The 16,353-nt window shown below is 39.4% G+C and overlaps 1 long non-coding RNA gene across 1 annotated transcript in view; it reads right to left on the bottom strand.

Moving 5' to 3' along the window:
* Positions 1-16,353, bottom strand: part of LOC132499751 (uncharacterized) — a 127,038-nt gene that overhangs the window by 68,964 nt on the left and 41,721 nt on the right. Inside the window, exon 2 of the long non-coding RNA XR_009533937.1 lies at positions 11,810-11,884. This is a non-coding gene — a long non-coding RNA (uncharacterized LOC132499751). The remainder of the gene's footprint in view (positions 1-11,809; positions 11,885-16,353) is intronic.

Below are 16,353 nucleotides of genomic sequence, written 5' to 3'. Positions count from 1 at the left end.
CTCTTTGAAATCAAAGAAAACTGGCATCAATCCATAGCCCTATCATATCTTAGACAGTTACATAACTTCTCAAACCTTAGATTCCCAGTGGGAAAAACGGTGTTAGGATAAAATAAAATAATATACATTATGTGCCTAGTGCTCATTGAGGAGCTGCTCAATAAATGGTAGCTATCATTATGTCTTAGGTAGAAATGTATAACAGAACAATTTCACTTCCGGTGTGCAATTATACATACACGTATCAGACATCAAAATTATCTATTTCAGTGACCAGACACATGTCTACATATCTGTACGATCCAATATAGTAGCCACCAACCTTAGGTGGCTATTGGCACTTGGAATGTGGTTAGTGTGACCAAGGAACTGATTTTTAAATCTTAATTAATGTAAATGTAAATACCCTATGGGACTGGGGGACTACCTTATTGGACAGCAAAGATTTATTTTGACTCTGACAACAGCGGTTCCCCCTTTCATGGCCTGTCTCCTCTTCTCCCCCAGCCCCAAATCAGTATTTTTGCAAGGTTCAAGTGTCATTGTCGCTACTTCTCCTTCCATTAAAGGAATCAGACATAAAACAACCCATTCTATCCAAAGAGATTTAGTCCTGGAGCATGAGATAATATGACAGAGTTCCGTATAGAGTATTCATGTTGAATGAATGACTGTTTCAACGAAAGAAACCAATGAAGAATACAGTCCACAGAACGGAACCCCCAACACAGCACAAAGAGACAGGTTACAGCGGCAAGTGCACAGGATGTGGGACCAGAAGACCTTGCTTCAATTCCCAGCTCTGCCATTCACATTCCATAAGGTCTTAGGAAAATCTTTTGACCTCTCATTCATCAGATAATGATAATATTAATTAAAACTCACAAATATTCTGTAATAATCAAATGAGATAAATCAGACATATAAATATTAGAGCAAATGGTGTAACTGAGAAAGTCGTAAAAATAACATTTAAATCTCTACCTTCTACATGATTATACTTCCATTTGGAAACTATAATAAAAGGACTTACTGATTCATTGCAATCACTATCTGTAGAGTAGTCTTTATCTGACACCAAGGTCAGATAATGTTGAAATCTGCTTTTGAATATATGACCTATCTCCTTAATCATACCTCATGTGGTCTCTGGATAGGGTTTGTGGCCCTCAGGAATATTTGGTAATAATAATTCATTTCTGTGCATTACAGTTCATGAAGTACTTTCACATATATTCATAAAGTTATCTTCAGGACAACTTAAGATAGGCCAAGAAATTTATTATTCCCATTTTTCAGGAAGATAGAGTAATGATAGCATTAGTAGGTAAAACTGTCAGGTTAATGACTCTAAGTCTAGAGTTTTTACCATACATCCGGGAATTTCACGGTGCTTCACATTTCCAAAGAAGAATCCAGATTTTTGTTAATATGATCCCACAAGAAGAATTTTAACAAAATATTAGGTATCACAGCGTACATATATCTCATTGTATGTGTATATATATATAATTTACTATTAATTAATATTAACATATAATTTAATAGTTTTAAAAAGTGTTTCCACCCACACTCATTTAGCAGAGATAAAGATCCTACAAAGAAGGTGTGCCAGGTAGCAGAATCCCCATTTCTAGATAAGGAAACAGGGATTTGGAGAGATCTTGACTCTTTACAATGTCATTGCAGCACGATGACGAGCAATGATGTGTGTACTTGGGCTGTAGGTCCAGATCTACTATAAACCTAAAGTTGAGTAACTTTAGGTAAGTCACCCAACCTCTCTGAGCCACATCTTCCTTCTAGGAAAATTAAAGAATGTGAGTCACTCACAGATACCACTTAGCTGACAAAACTCAACTCTTCTGCAGCTCAGCTAATTCAGTAGCATGGCTGAGACAAGGCCCCGGATGGTCTAAGCCCTTGCTGGTTCTTTGCCCCCTCCCATACTGCACCGCCTCTTAAGATATCTCACTGTTTTCACAATTGAAGACTTCATTCCATTTGTTTGTTTGTTTATCTTTACAGAGCATTAGGCCCTGTTTATTCTTTGTTCCTTGGGCTTATGTACAGCCAGTAAAAACATTCCTTACAAGAAAGGCTGGTGAGACAGACACGTGCAGGCACAGGGGGTCCAGGGGAAAAGGCCGTGTCCTCCCGTGACCTCCCCTCACTGCACTGCCATGCTTTCAATTTTGGGATGGGAGGTGCATGTTTGTTTTGATGGCTTTTGATATTATTTTCATTTTTGTTTTTCAAAGAAACAATCCAAAACGCAAGGTTGATAGGAAAGACTGGCTCCGACATCCAGGTCCAGGGACAGGGTCACAATGAATCGAATGCCACTTAAGTGGCCCAACCAAAAACCTTCCTACCATGAAATAGGGGGCACGTCCAGAAAAAGTCAGAGGTGAGGGCTCCTGGCTAGAGGTGGGGACTCCAGTGCACAGATCCACCCAGACCCCCTCTGCTGGCATAAATAAACTTCTTCCTACATTCCTGCTGAAGTAGGTGCCAGAGGAATAAGCAACCTGACCCCCTGAAGAGTCTTTGGAGCCTGGCAGTAACCTGAGCTGCTCTAGGTTATTTTTGCTGAGGGCTAGTGGTTCTTAAAGGGACTGTGCTCTGAGTGCACATATCCAGACACAGGATGCAAATCAATGAAAAGACCGACATGATGTGCCCATCTTCACCTAAGGCAGTTGATCAGAAGTATGTAACAGGTCAATGAGAATGTATGTGAGCAAATATTTTAATGCCCTTTCAAGGGGATCAGTTGCAGAACCCTGTGATATAACACCATTGGTTTAAAACGTGGGAGTGCTGAATAACAGAGAACCCCATTGGTTTAAAGTGGAAAAAGAAAGCAGGCGTTCCCCAAGGCTCTGTCCTCAGTGCCAGCCTGCTACTTAAGAAGGGAGTGTGGAGCAGAGATTAGAACTGGAGATGGCTGCCGGGACTGTGCCCTCCAGTTATCATCCCCCATTTAAATGCTCACTACAATCCTGACAAGTATAAAACTGTACAAAGAAGGAAAGTGGAGCTCTACAAGGCTTCATAACATACTCAAAAGTTACATGATGGGTAAGCGCTGGCCCCTTCCAATACCGTCTACCCGAATGAAGATTCCGAAAGCAAATACTCACCCTACTCAAAAAAACAATTCTCGTGAAACAACTAGTCCTTTCATTCTCTGTCCCACATCCCTAAACTGGCCAGGGAGGAACAGGAATAATCCAGTAACTAGAAAAGTGGGATCCAGAGTCACAAGCGCCCAGGTTTGGAAACCTGCTCCACCATAAAGTTGCTGGGTGACCTTGGACACGTTACTTACACTCCTGGAGCCTCAGTGGCCATAACAGCAATACCTCCATCATCAGGCTGTTTTGGAGATTAAATAAATACTCATAGGTGTAGTGTACTTGGACTTGAGCCTGGCACATGGAACCCTTCAGTTAAACAGTTGCTATTATTAGTTGCCTTAGTATTCCTATTCAGCAAGTGTGTAATTCAAGTTGCCTTGAAACTTGGCAGTGTATAATCATGAGAAAAATAACATATCAGCTAGCTGCTGGGCAGGTACCTTGCAGACGTGATCCCTAGTGCCCACAACTCTGCCAGGCAAGTGATTCTACCCCTCTGCAGATGAGAGACGTGAGACTCACAGAGGTTTCGTAACTTGCCTGAGTCACAGCTAGTAAGTGACAGAGCAGGGATTTTAACTCAGGTCTGACTTCAAAGCCTGTACTCCTTCCACTCAGTTGAGAAATAGTCAAGGAATGGTGTGGAGAGCGGAGGGGAGAATCCTCCGGTTCAGCTCCTATTCCACAGCTTGTGAACTGTTTCCTTAGGTCAGCCGCATAACCCCTCTGTCCTGTTTCACCTGCCAGCTGCGACTTTTTGGGGGCTCTGATTTCTGCCACAAGTTACCCATCTATTATTGATCTACAGGTAATTCTACAGAGAATAATAAAGTTCTCTGTAATCCTATTAAAACTACATTATTCTACGTGCTCATTTCTGAGCCATGGATCTTCAGAAATCCACAAGCCTTATATAATATAAATCATGAAAAAAAAACACCAATGCCTAACATCTCATAGGTCATAAAACATCTTCACAAACATTGGCTCATTTAAACAAACCACTCAGCAAAGTGGCTATGTGCCTGTTTCTCAGGTGAAGAAACGGAGACATAGGTCAAATCAACTGCCTACAGTCACATAATCAGGAAATAGCAGACTTAGCACTTGAATATCCAGTTTTTCTGATATTGTATCTCTGTTGCATCCATTTTACTATATCTAGCTCTGGAAGAATACCAACATCTTTTCTTGGGTGATCTGCTATGCTTAGAAATACATCAAGCTATGATCTATTATTAGCATCCCCTTCTGTCCTTCATGCACTATCTTTTACTTGTGCTTCAAAACATAGTTTCAATTAACATCTATGCTATTCCCCAACATAGCATAATATCTACCCCAGAAAACCAAGTTAACAGGATAACTTACCAAGGCTCGAGTGTCCGGGGGCATGGGGCCATGTTTTACTTGTCACAGCAGAGCTTGGAGTGTCTTAGGAGTAGGTATTCAATAATTTAATTGACTAAGGCTTAAGATAAGTATAACTTTATAAAATCACATGTATGTCCCTATTTTGAATAACATTTTAAAAAATGTACGTGCTTTTACAGAGAATGACAATAGATGTTATGTTTCAGAGTAACATTTGTTGAATGTCTACCACGTGGCCTGCACTTTTCCAAATGCTTTACATTTACTAACTTATTTGTTTTTGGCAACATTGCTACAGGTAGGCACTATTATTATTCTATTTCATCAATGAAGAAACTAAGCCACATTAACTTGCCCAAAGGTATAAGGCTAGTTGGTGGCAGGGCAATAATTTGAACCCAGGGATTCTGGCATCCAGAGTTCAAATCTCATTTAATCCTTACAACAACCCTAGGCGGCAGTGCTAATCATCTTGGACATTGAAGGTTGCCTTGATACTCACTGGCATGATCTGATATTCAGGAGCAAAATAAAATAATCCAATTTGTTTATAATAACAATCCTGTTCTGTGACCAAAATTTATCCCAAGTAATATACCCATCACATTACAATTTTAAAAGTTGTTGGAAAAATAAAACTTACCGCTACATTTTAATTTTGATACTTGAAGTTTGAATTTATAACCAGTTTGGCTCTTCATAGACAGTACCTTTTGATATTTTTTCCCATGTAACCTTGCATACTTCACATTGTTTTTCACTGGTAATCTTAAAATCGTTGTGATTCTATCATCCTTTGAAATCTGCCTTTTGAAACAGAAATGTGTAGAGGGATTTCTTCAGGACTTAAATTCTTGTCTCTTTTCTTGCCCTCATCAATCTTATTTTCTCCTTATCTTTTTCTTTTCTACTTTACTTTTTCTACTTTCTACTTTTTCCTTTCTTGTTGTTTATTTTGTTTCTTTGTCACAATGACTTAGGGTGGTGCCCAGTACTGTAGCAATCTTCCAAAACTAGAAACTCGTCTATAGGTCTCTCAAAGTTGAGTCTGCAGACAACCCACATCATTACCTCCATGGATGGGTCCCAAATCTACATTTTCAGCAAGCTGCCTGGTAAATCGTACACACACTGGGATACATCATAGGATTTGCAATCTGTCAGTTCCTTGACACAGTTCTTCTATTGAAGCCTTTTTCATTTAGCAATGCAATATTTGCTAGTTTTAGGAAAATGTAAACTTCACTCTCAAGACTTCAGCTGAGAACATCACACAATATGCATCTTATGTACTAAATTTAAACCAAAGATTTTAGCACAGTCTATTAATTTCCATGTATAGCAATGAGGAAACACAACAAATGAGTGTTGGATTAAATGAGGACTCCAAATGGATCAAATGAAGACTCCCAATGTAAGTGCTTAAAGTGACAGGCCCACCCTGTTTCAGTGGAAGTTGCTGATGCAACAGATCTTCATTTTCAGCATTTTACTTAAGGGTAAAACCTGACATTTGGGTCCCTATATTTGCCTTCATTATCTAAAACCAACTTTATTGAACCAACTAAGGATCAATGACTGATATGGGGGGACAATACTCCAATGAAACTTCTTCAGAAGTCATCATTTAATGAAAAATATTTATTAACTAACAATGAAGATAAACTAAAACTCAAAATGTGACCCCTTTTGAGAGGTTCTTTGCTTAATTAAGTGTTTGATCATTTTCCACAACACCTTACAGGGATAGGACAGGTATTCTAGTCCATCTCATCACGTCGCCTAACCTGTCACATTCCCGGGCTATTGTTTCCCAGCCTCGCAGAGACACTCAGTTCCTCAGCCCCTCTCCTCCAGCAACAGTTCAGGACCTCTTCCTCCCCAGCCTATCTCTCTCTTCCCCAGCTCCTTCCTCTTCCTCCCCCCCTCTTCCAGGCTCCTTTCCTGATCCTGTCTAGATCCTGCTGGGAACCAACTTCTCCCTTAGCCTTGCCAGCACCCTCTGCCACCTTGGCCTTCAGCGTACTCATCCACACAACCACTTTTAGATCACTGGCCCTCCAGGTCCTGCATCACCTCCTCGGAGTGGCTGAGGATTATCAACTGTGGAGACAGAGCTACTTCTGCTGAGCCCTCTGCAGGTCAGGTGAGCATTATCACCATGCTTCTAGAGGCAGCTCCAAATGTTCCCCATTTTCTTCAGTATTATCCAACTTTTACGGACAAGTGGCTTTGCCTTCTCCTTCACAAAAACTGTAAGTAAGATGTAAGGTACAAACTACTGGGTATAAGATAGGCTACAAGAATGTACTGTACAACACAATATTTTGAAACAACTGTAAATGGAGTATAATCTTTAGAAATTGTATATAAAATAAAAATAATAATAAATAATAAAGTTTAAGTAAAATAAAATAATGAGCTTGTCAAGGAAAACTTTCATCCACGTACAGTTTCTGCCCATACACTTAGTAGCACACCTCCCTATCCTCCCCCCCTTCGGCCCCAATCAGCCCTTCCTGGAGTTAAGAGCACTCTGGCTGCTCCAGCATTCTGCTCAATCAATGATCACCTTTCCTTTACATCAACCACCTTTCCCTCTCCAGTGGCTCTATATTGGTAGCACACATACATAGGTTCACATCTATGCAAAAATGCTCTCTGGGTCCCACCTCTATCTGTCAATCATCTCACTCCTCCTGTGCACAGCCAAGCTTTTGGAAAGACTGGTCAAGATTATGAGGGCAAAAGTATGACTCTACTGTCCTCTCCTCTGATCCCCCTGCTAGAATAGCTCTTGGTAGACCCTTTGTAAATAATTCTCATTGTTTAAAATGGATGCTTCAAAAAGGCAGAAAGATCAATAGAAAAGTGAACGAAATATTTCAACAGGCACTTTATAAAAGAGAGCATAAAACAGTCAAAAACTTATGAAAAGGGGCTCAACTTCATTAATCATCAGAGAAATGAAAACTAATACTACAAGGCTATACCACTACATAACCAGGAAAATGGTCAAAATGAGAAAGATGAAAATACCACAGCAGGGTGGGGGCAATTAGGACCCTCAGGTATTGTTGAAAGGAGTATAAATTGGCACATCCACTTTGAAAAAGTGTGTGGTTGTTAACTACTAACACTAAATATGTACAAGCCCTGAGATCCAGCAATTCCACTCCTAGGTATACACCCAACAGATATGTATTAAGATATTCACACAAGCATTATTTGTAATAGACAAAAACAAAAGCCAAATTCATTAATAGCAGAATGAATAAATTGTAGTAAATTCATACAGTGGGATTCCATACAACAATGAGACAATGATTGTTACATCCCGAAACATGAATGAATCTTGCTAACGTATTGGTAAGTGAAAGAAGCCAGAAACAAAAGAGAACACGGCGTATGGTATGATTCCATACATGTAAGGTACAAAAGTTGGCAAAATCTATAGGATGGTAGTTACCCTTGTGCTGGAAAAAGACAAGAGAAGCGCTCTTGGAATGCTAATAATGTCCTGTTTTTTGATCTGTTCTTTAGTTCATGAAAATTCATCCAGCTGTATATGTCTTTTTATGAATATATGTTATGTTACACAACTTTTTTTTAAATTAATTTATTTATTTTTGGCTGTGTTGGGTCTTCGTTTCTGTGTGAGGGCTTTCTCTAGTTGCGGCGAGGGGGGGCCACTCTTCATCGCGGTGCGCAGGCCTCTCACTATCGCGGTCTCTCTTGTTGTGGAGCACAGGCTCCAGACGCGCAGGCTCAGTAGTTGTGGCTCACGGGCCTAGTTGCTCCGCGGCATGTGGGATCCTCCCAGACCAGGGCTCAAACCCGTGTCCCCTGCATTGGCAGGCAGATTCTCAACCACTGCGCCACCAGGGAAGCCCTACACAACTTTTAAAATCTAAATATATTGATTTGCCCTGATCCTCTTCTTATTCAAAACACTTGATTCCCTTCCCTGTGTCACCCTTACAGGCTCTAAGATCCTTGAGGCCAGAGACAGTCTTTTTCATCTTAAATTCCCTAGTTCTTGCACAGAACTTGACACACACCAGCTCTGAACAACTGATTCTGGACGAATGAATGGGCAGGCTGCCTTGGCCCCTGATAAATTCTGTTTTTCCCTATGCTCTTGACTCTGAAGGCTGCATTTTCAGCCTCCCCTCTAGGCTCCAGGTTTCAAGATCTGCCTACAGACCACAGCAGAGATAATAATCTTCCCTTTATTTAAAAACTAGCTTTGAGTCAGGAGCTTTACATAGATTATCTCTCTTCTCCCTCACCAATGGGCTTCAAACTAGTAACTACTAGCGCCCACTTAACAGACCAGGAAACTTAAGGACCCCAGAGGTTACTTAACTTACCTAAAACTACACAGGTGATAAATTGGAGAAGTAAAATTGAAACTCAGGTTCTTTCTGATCCCCAAACCAGCAATCCTTCCATAGACCACACATGACGATAGATACAACAAGCTTAAAATGCAGGTCACTGCTTTTCTCAAAGGCCTACTCGTCTTCCTGTATTTCTCATCCCGGGCAATGTCATCACTATTCACCTTGTGGTCCAGCTAGAGTCCTGAGAACTGCCTTCTCTTACCCTCATCCTTCACACTGACTCAGTCACTAGTACTGTTTCCCACACTTGAAAATCCATCCTGTGCTCACTAATCTGAATATCCCAGCATGAGTTCAGGCCTCCAGTTTTTTCTTTTGAAGATTACTGTAACTGTCTTCAAACTGTGTCTTCCAATGCAGGCTTGGGTCCCGCTAATTCATTCTCATGATGCTGCCTGAGAGCTCTTGGTAAAATGCAAATCTGAACGTATCTCTCCTCCTTGCCTACAGGATAGAGCTCCAACATAAAGCATGGCATACCTTCCTTGACCTGGTTCCTGCCAAGCATTCCAGATCCTTCTCTTGTGACATCCACTCCTCCTCTCCCTATACCCTGTAATCCAGCCATATGAAGACTTACTTGTTGGTTTTATGTCTTTGGTTCTTTGCATGCCAGGGCTCTGTCTTCCTGGAATGCCTTTCCTTGTGCTGCCTTCCAGACAGACTGCAATGCAGCTTGCAAGATGCAGCTCTAGAATTTACTCCTCTGTCAAGCCCCCCGGCAGAGCTTGATTCCCTGTTACGTCACAGCTAGGCTTTGTGTATTTTCTCTTACAGCCCATTTCAACGCATTGCAATATTTTGCAGTCTGCACTTTACTTCTAGAACATTAGCTCAGACACTTGCCAGTTGTGTTTCGCATGCTCAGGCCAGCACACAAAAGTTAGTCAAAAATAGTAAAGTCATAAATTAATTAATAAATGAAACTGATGGTATGTGAGTATATGTCATCTCAGTTGCAGATCATTTATTTTTAAGAGTAAAGCCAGAAAGAATGTTTCAAGCAGAAACAATGGGGGAAATAGATCATTTCTTTGGGTGAAGAAATGATGAGTGTGACCCAAAGTGTAAGTTGAAAACATTTAGCTATTATGCCCTCAGGCACATAAAATCCTCAGGCCTCTCATCAATAATTTCCTTCTACCACCACAGAGCCATCCATGAGGCTGGGCAGGCATAACCTTTAGGAGTGAAAGGAAAAGAGTAAAGATTTGTATCTCTGAACCTGGTGCAGAGAGCCATCCAAACTCCACCTCAAATTTTAAGTGGTACAAAAATGGTCTAAGACGTAGTAGAGATTATTCTCAGAGCTAACCAAGATAGAGCAGGACATTTGATTTATCCCATGGATCAGCTAAACTGAAGCACAGCAAAAATAAACATTTTCCAGATTTTTCTGTCATTCCCAAAATACAGGTCAGGGACATGGACAAATAATAAATAGTCGGGTTGTGAAGTTATCTCTTCAAGTGAAGAAACTAACCAAAGGATTGGTGGGATTGACGGAGATGAGCGTGGCTGTGAGGCACAAGTTCGATAAGGGACTTGAAGTTTCAGAGTTGAGACAGAGGCCAAGTAATGGTGGGCAGGGATACTTAATTCACCAATCACTCCACGCCATCCCTGGGGCCTTAAGTAGAAGGCAGGACACCAGATGACCACCAGAAAGCACTCCTCCCCACAAAGGAGGAAGCTGATTACAGCTTTCAGGAGCCCCCCCACTACGTGAAGACTGCAATTCAAAGGCTCTCCTTAGAAAAGGACGGTGGACAGAAGCAGCCAAATACCCCTAGAGACACACAGAAAAGCCATAACTCTGTTGATATTCCAAAAAAGAAAAAGGGGAAGGGGCATTTTCCTCCCAGCAGTATTCTTTAATTGCCTTTTCTTGTTTCCTTGCTGAAGAGACAAGGGAGGTGGGTGATGGCAGCTAGATCATGTAGAAGTCCAGAGGGCAGCGGACATGAAGTTCTATCTAGCCTCCTTGCACAAAGGCCTTATTATAATACACACATAAAAATGCGTGGGCAAGACTTGGAGGGTTGGTCCCCGTGCCCCGGCCGCCGTGCCCGCCCCAAACTCATTCCCACCCCCGTGCTTTGAATGCATTTGTGTACACACACCCTCTGACAGGTTCTTCATGTTCCCATGGAGCTGAAATCTCTGTAATTTAGCGGGAGTGATCACGCTGCTTTTATACTTCCAACAGCAAAGGTAAGAATCACTGCATGATGTTAACTCTAGTTGTATTCCAGATTTTCAGTTGCTTGTCTTCGTGTTCACATGAACTCGATTTTTTTTTCAACTTACCCTTTGTAAGACTGCCACAGTGGCAAACTGATGCTTGTTTTTGTAACATCAGTATGCAGAAACTCGAGCACATATGCGATCTGGGAGCTTCCTCTCCCTGAGCCCCTCCTTTCTAACAGAGTTTACGACCTTATCACATCTTAAGGGAGTTGATGAGAAGTGCCAAATAGAAATCAATCCGTATTTAGTAAATATTCTGTGAAACACATAAAACATCCTGTAACCACAGCTGTTTTCTGACATGAAAAATCTGAAGATTATTTCTACTCTGATGGGTACTTCTCAATAGGCCTCAACGTTCAAAATCATATCTATAATAATTTTGCAAATACAGATAGACTTCTGCAAGCTCCCCTTGGGTTTCATTTCGAAGCTCAGCTATTACCTTACTGTTTAAAAATCAAATAAAAGAATCTTAAAAAGAATCTAAAAGAGGAACACAACGTGATTTGCTAATGCAACCCTAATATTTATGCCACCCCTCCTTTTGGAATTTTGCATCTCACAAGAAATGGTGATTTGACGTCTACAAAGTCAAGTGCAAAGGAGTTAAAGAAAATCATTTTGATTTCCTACCTGGAAATCTGCTTTCGGTCCTAGTCACACATTCTCACAATCTTGAGTCTCAATTTCTCAGGTAAGTTCGCCAATCTGCTGACAAGAAGTTTTGTGTTATGACTTCTCCCACAGCGCGTACATTAAGACTTGACTATGAAAATGACCTTAAGTGCTAACCAAAGCTGCAAAACCAAATCTCTTGGTTTGAAGAAAGAACATAAACACGTGGAGGTGGGACAGGTCAAAAAGGCGGGTGATGCATGAGGCACCAAGCTACACAGAATACCAGATGGCTAAGCAAAATACAATTTAAAAAGTTTAAAATAAGCTTATGAGCAACAAAATAAAGAGTGATTAGCACTGGATGATAAACGAAAGAATAAAATAATAAATATTTATGAGTCCACACCAAAATAAATAAATCATGTAGATACTCCCTCCCTCCAAGGGGTAAAGCTTAATTATTCTCCCTTTAAGTGTGGGCTCACTTCCAATGAACAGAACATGGAAAGAGAAAAGTAGTAACTTTACAGTGGAAATCCTAGCAGACTCTACCTTAACCAAGTGATCAAGGTTAATATCAAGGTGATCAGTTATGTTGACAGGACACACCCCATACTATAATGCAATGAGAAGGGCACCTTCTCTGGTCTTCTTCCCCAAAACCCATAACTCCAGTCTACAAAATTCCTGGCCAATACTCTTCAAAAATATCCATCCCTTCTGAAACAAGTGGGGTATGCCATGGTATGCTATGTATGTTATTATCTATCGTATTGTATTTTGTGTTAGTTTATATTTAATGTTTTAAAAGTGAGGAGCCAATTAATACTAAATGAACTTTTCAGGAAAACCAGACAAGTCTTTTAAACTGTTAACCAAGCAGTCAAACAGACTAGTGTTTTTAGGCAGTAATTTTGTTTAAATAGTCATTTTTCTTTTTCTTTCATTTTAATGCTTCCATAACACATCAGAATGACATCTCCAAATGCTGTAGACTTCAGTTTTTTTCTCACCACAAATAGTATGTATATTTTCACTATGTCTAGCAACAACATGCCTGCTATTGGTGATTCCTGTAATTATTTAAATAGGCTGACTCTACGTGGATTTCAATGGCGCAACAGTGCCGACAATTCAGTGTTAGCCAGTTACAGGACGTGGTGAGCACCCTAGCCAGACACCCCATGCTGTTTGTGGATAGGCATTCCCCAGCCTCTTGGCCGGGTGACAGCAAGCACAACAGCCCACAAGGCGGGTGGAGAACCGATGAATAAAATGATAAATATTTGTGATGAAACAGGATGTTGGAGAGGGGGGAGGGGGATGGAATAGCTCAACTACTGAACTACTGAAGCTACTTTGGAACTTTATCAGTATTCCCTTGTTGTAAAACTGGGAGCAGTACACAGATAGATCTTTTCTCCAGTGTTTTCCCCTTTATTGTAAATAATTTACAGAATTACTACTGTACAACACAGCATCCACCCAGGCACAAGATTTAAGACTTTGGGCTGTTGAACCATAAGCACTATACCCTGAACAAATGCTGTAATCATCCTTTGAAGGCAATGCAAACAATGATGTGAAAATATAATATTTTTTCAGGCCAGAAAACACTTTTAATAGATCTGCCCTTGCTGTTGATTGAATATATAATTTAAATGATTATTTACTAAGTTCAGTCTCTCATCTATGCAACTTAGTAACAACAATGATAATAACTTACAGGCTCAGGGGCATTCTTGTCAAGAGTAAATTCAAGAAATTCTGAAATAAAACATAGGGCTTCCTTTGTATAGAGTATCTAGACTCAGAGACTTCACTTATATGGAGTCTCCATACTCAGGCAGATGACTCAAGTGATTCCGTTTTATTCCCATACTGAGTCTGATATCTGATATCAATTAAGAGAACAAAACAAAAGAAATCGCCACTATGGGGGTACACTTTGGGGCTCGTTTTTCAAGAAAGTGTTATCAACCAACAATGCCTTCTTAAAGTCCACAGTATTCCTCTCTTTCATCTATTTCACTCCTCTCTTGTTTTCTTGCTGATTATTCCACCAAAATAAAGTAAAAAAATAGCCAAAACTAAACCACTTCTCTGTGACAATTTGCTGCTTAAATGAGTCTCTGAGCATCTCTTTCACTCAAAGTGTCCTAACACTGATTGGTCATTTTGTTATATTATAAGGAGACAGAATGGCAGCCTGGTATTGGAGAATGAGGACAGAGACAAGAACTGAGCAAGATACACAAGCTCACTCACTGAAGACTGAATATAAATATAAGAGCTTGTATCAATACAAAACATGAGCTTCTCGTACTTTTAAGACTTACAATATCAATTCGCCCTGCCTGGATTTCAACTAGTATATTTGACAAGAACCTCCAAATGAGGAAGTAGGAAATAGATGAGTAGGAAGTAGATGAGTTTGAAGACACATGTTCTTTTGCTTTCCATTTGTATTGTTTTCCATTTGTTATAATGGAAATCATTATAACATCATTCCCAAATATGATTTATCAATCCTTTTTATGCCAGAGAATCTCTTTGATTCTCCTTAAAAATCATTTCATGGAAAACTTAGTAAATAACATTTGAAAACAATACTAGAGTCAAAAGGTCACAGTGTCACATATACTTTCCTTCAATAATATATTAGATATGATTCTGTAAATCTGTTGTTCAGCATGAGCAATGGGACAGCAAACTTGAAATGAAAAAATAAAACCTATGAGGAAATACAGTAGGTGCAGAATCAGAGATGAATGTCATATTCCATTCCAAACACTATCAGAACTGACAAATTTCCCTTTAGTGTACTTAGGTCTAAACAGTAACTCATTATGGATATTAGTTCCTATCCTCTTTCTGAGTGAAAGTAAAGCAGCTCAATGAAATTGATCATGTGATCAAAGAAGATAATTTGCCCTTTCTTACCCCTCAAAAGAAAAAGTCCCACATGCAAGAACATCTTTACCAATACTGAAGATATTAAAAATGTAAAACCGAACCTATAATAGTCTGTAAGAATAGTTTATTATTCATTTGTTCTCATCTGTCAATCCTAACTTGCCTCAAACTTCAGTCTGAGCCTTCCTAATTGAATTGGTTCAGTTTCACATCCCACACCATAATTTATCAGTTCAGTAACCATGAGCAAACAGTGGTTTTCATATCTATTGACCCAGGGTAAGAGTATGCTGATATGTCATAAGCACACAAGTGGAATGACTCCTCCTCCTCTGTGATGTATTAAAACCAACCTAACTACTGTTTTCATGATTTTGTTTACATATATATATATATATATATATATATATTTTTTTTTTTTTTTCGGTACGCGGGCCTCTCACTGCTGTGGCCTCTCCCGTTGCGGAGCACAGGCTCCGGACGCGCAGGCTCAGCGGCCATGGCTCACGGGCCCAGCCGCTCCGCGGCATGTGGGATCCTCCTGGACCGGGGCACGAACCCGTGTCCCCTGCATCAGCAGGCGGACTCTCAACCACTGCACCACCAGGGAAGCCCCATTTATATTTTTGATATAGCAATTTATCTTCTAAAATTACTTAAAGGAAACAACCTTTCATTAGCTTTTTAAATTCTTCCTCCCTGTAATGAAATACTGGAAGATATATTGAACTCCTATTTCTAAATCAGTTGAGAAATAAAACTGCTCAACTATTACCAATAAACTAAATATTTATCAGGTAACTGAGGTTATTTTTAAATGATTTTAAGATCAATTAAACCAATAGAAAGAAAATGTTGAAGTGCTTTATAAATTCCAAAAGTATACCCCAGTTGCATAATAGAATCTGAGCCTCAGAAGAAGAAAACCAACAACAAGACACAGTTTAGATAATCAATAAGAGGCCACTAAAGTGATTTTTGCAAATGACCAATGATTTGAAGCCACATTTCTGAAATTATATTTAAATTTTAAAATTAGGACACTGGAAAGCAATGTCATAAGTGCTCAAAAACACATGGAAAAATTGATTTTCAAACAGTGTTTTTAAAGTGTTTTATAAACATGATACAATTTTTTGTTATTAAACTCTGAAGTTAAATATATTTCTTAATTTACCAACCAGCTTCACTGTATTCAGGTCTTAAATGTAATTTTCATCTACTTTCTAAACTCTCATCTGGAAATCTACATTTATCTGTAGATATGGGAAATATTATTTGTTAGATCCTCTAAATATTAAAAATATAAGCTGATAATTTCCCTCTGGCTTGATTATACCATGATTCTAGAATATACATGTCTTTAAGAATCCAATATACTTGACAGTAGACCAAGAAGCAACATGAATAATAAGCAGAGAACGGCACTACCTTTATGACTATAATTTTTAAAAAACTTTGAAAGCATTCATCAAATACTAATCAGAAATAGATACACCAGATAAAACTAAGCTAAAATTGTTAAACTTACAAAATAACAAAACAAAATTAAATCCCATTGAGAAATATTAGAACCAAGTATAAGTGATAAGAATTAATATTTATAATATGTAAAGAGCTCATTGAAATTTATTTTTCAAAAA

This window comes from Mesoplodon densirostris, chromosome 12, assembly GCF_025265405.1.
Source record: "Mesoplodon densirostris isolate mMesDen1 chromosome 12, mMesDen1 primary haplotype, whole genome shotgun sequence".
In the NCBI taxonomy this organism is placed as follows: domain Eukaryota; kingdom Metazoa; phylum Chordata; class Mammalia; order Artiodactyla; family Ziphiidae; genus Mesoplodon; species Mesoplodon densirostris.
The sequence above is the reverse complement of the archived record's forward strand: the minus strand, read 5'-3'. Positions and strand labels throughout refer to the sequence as shown.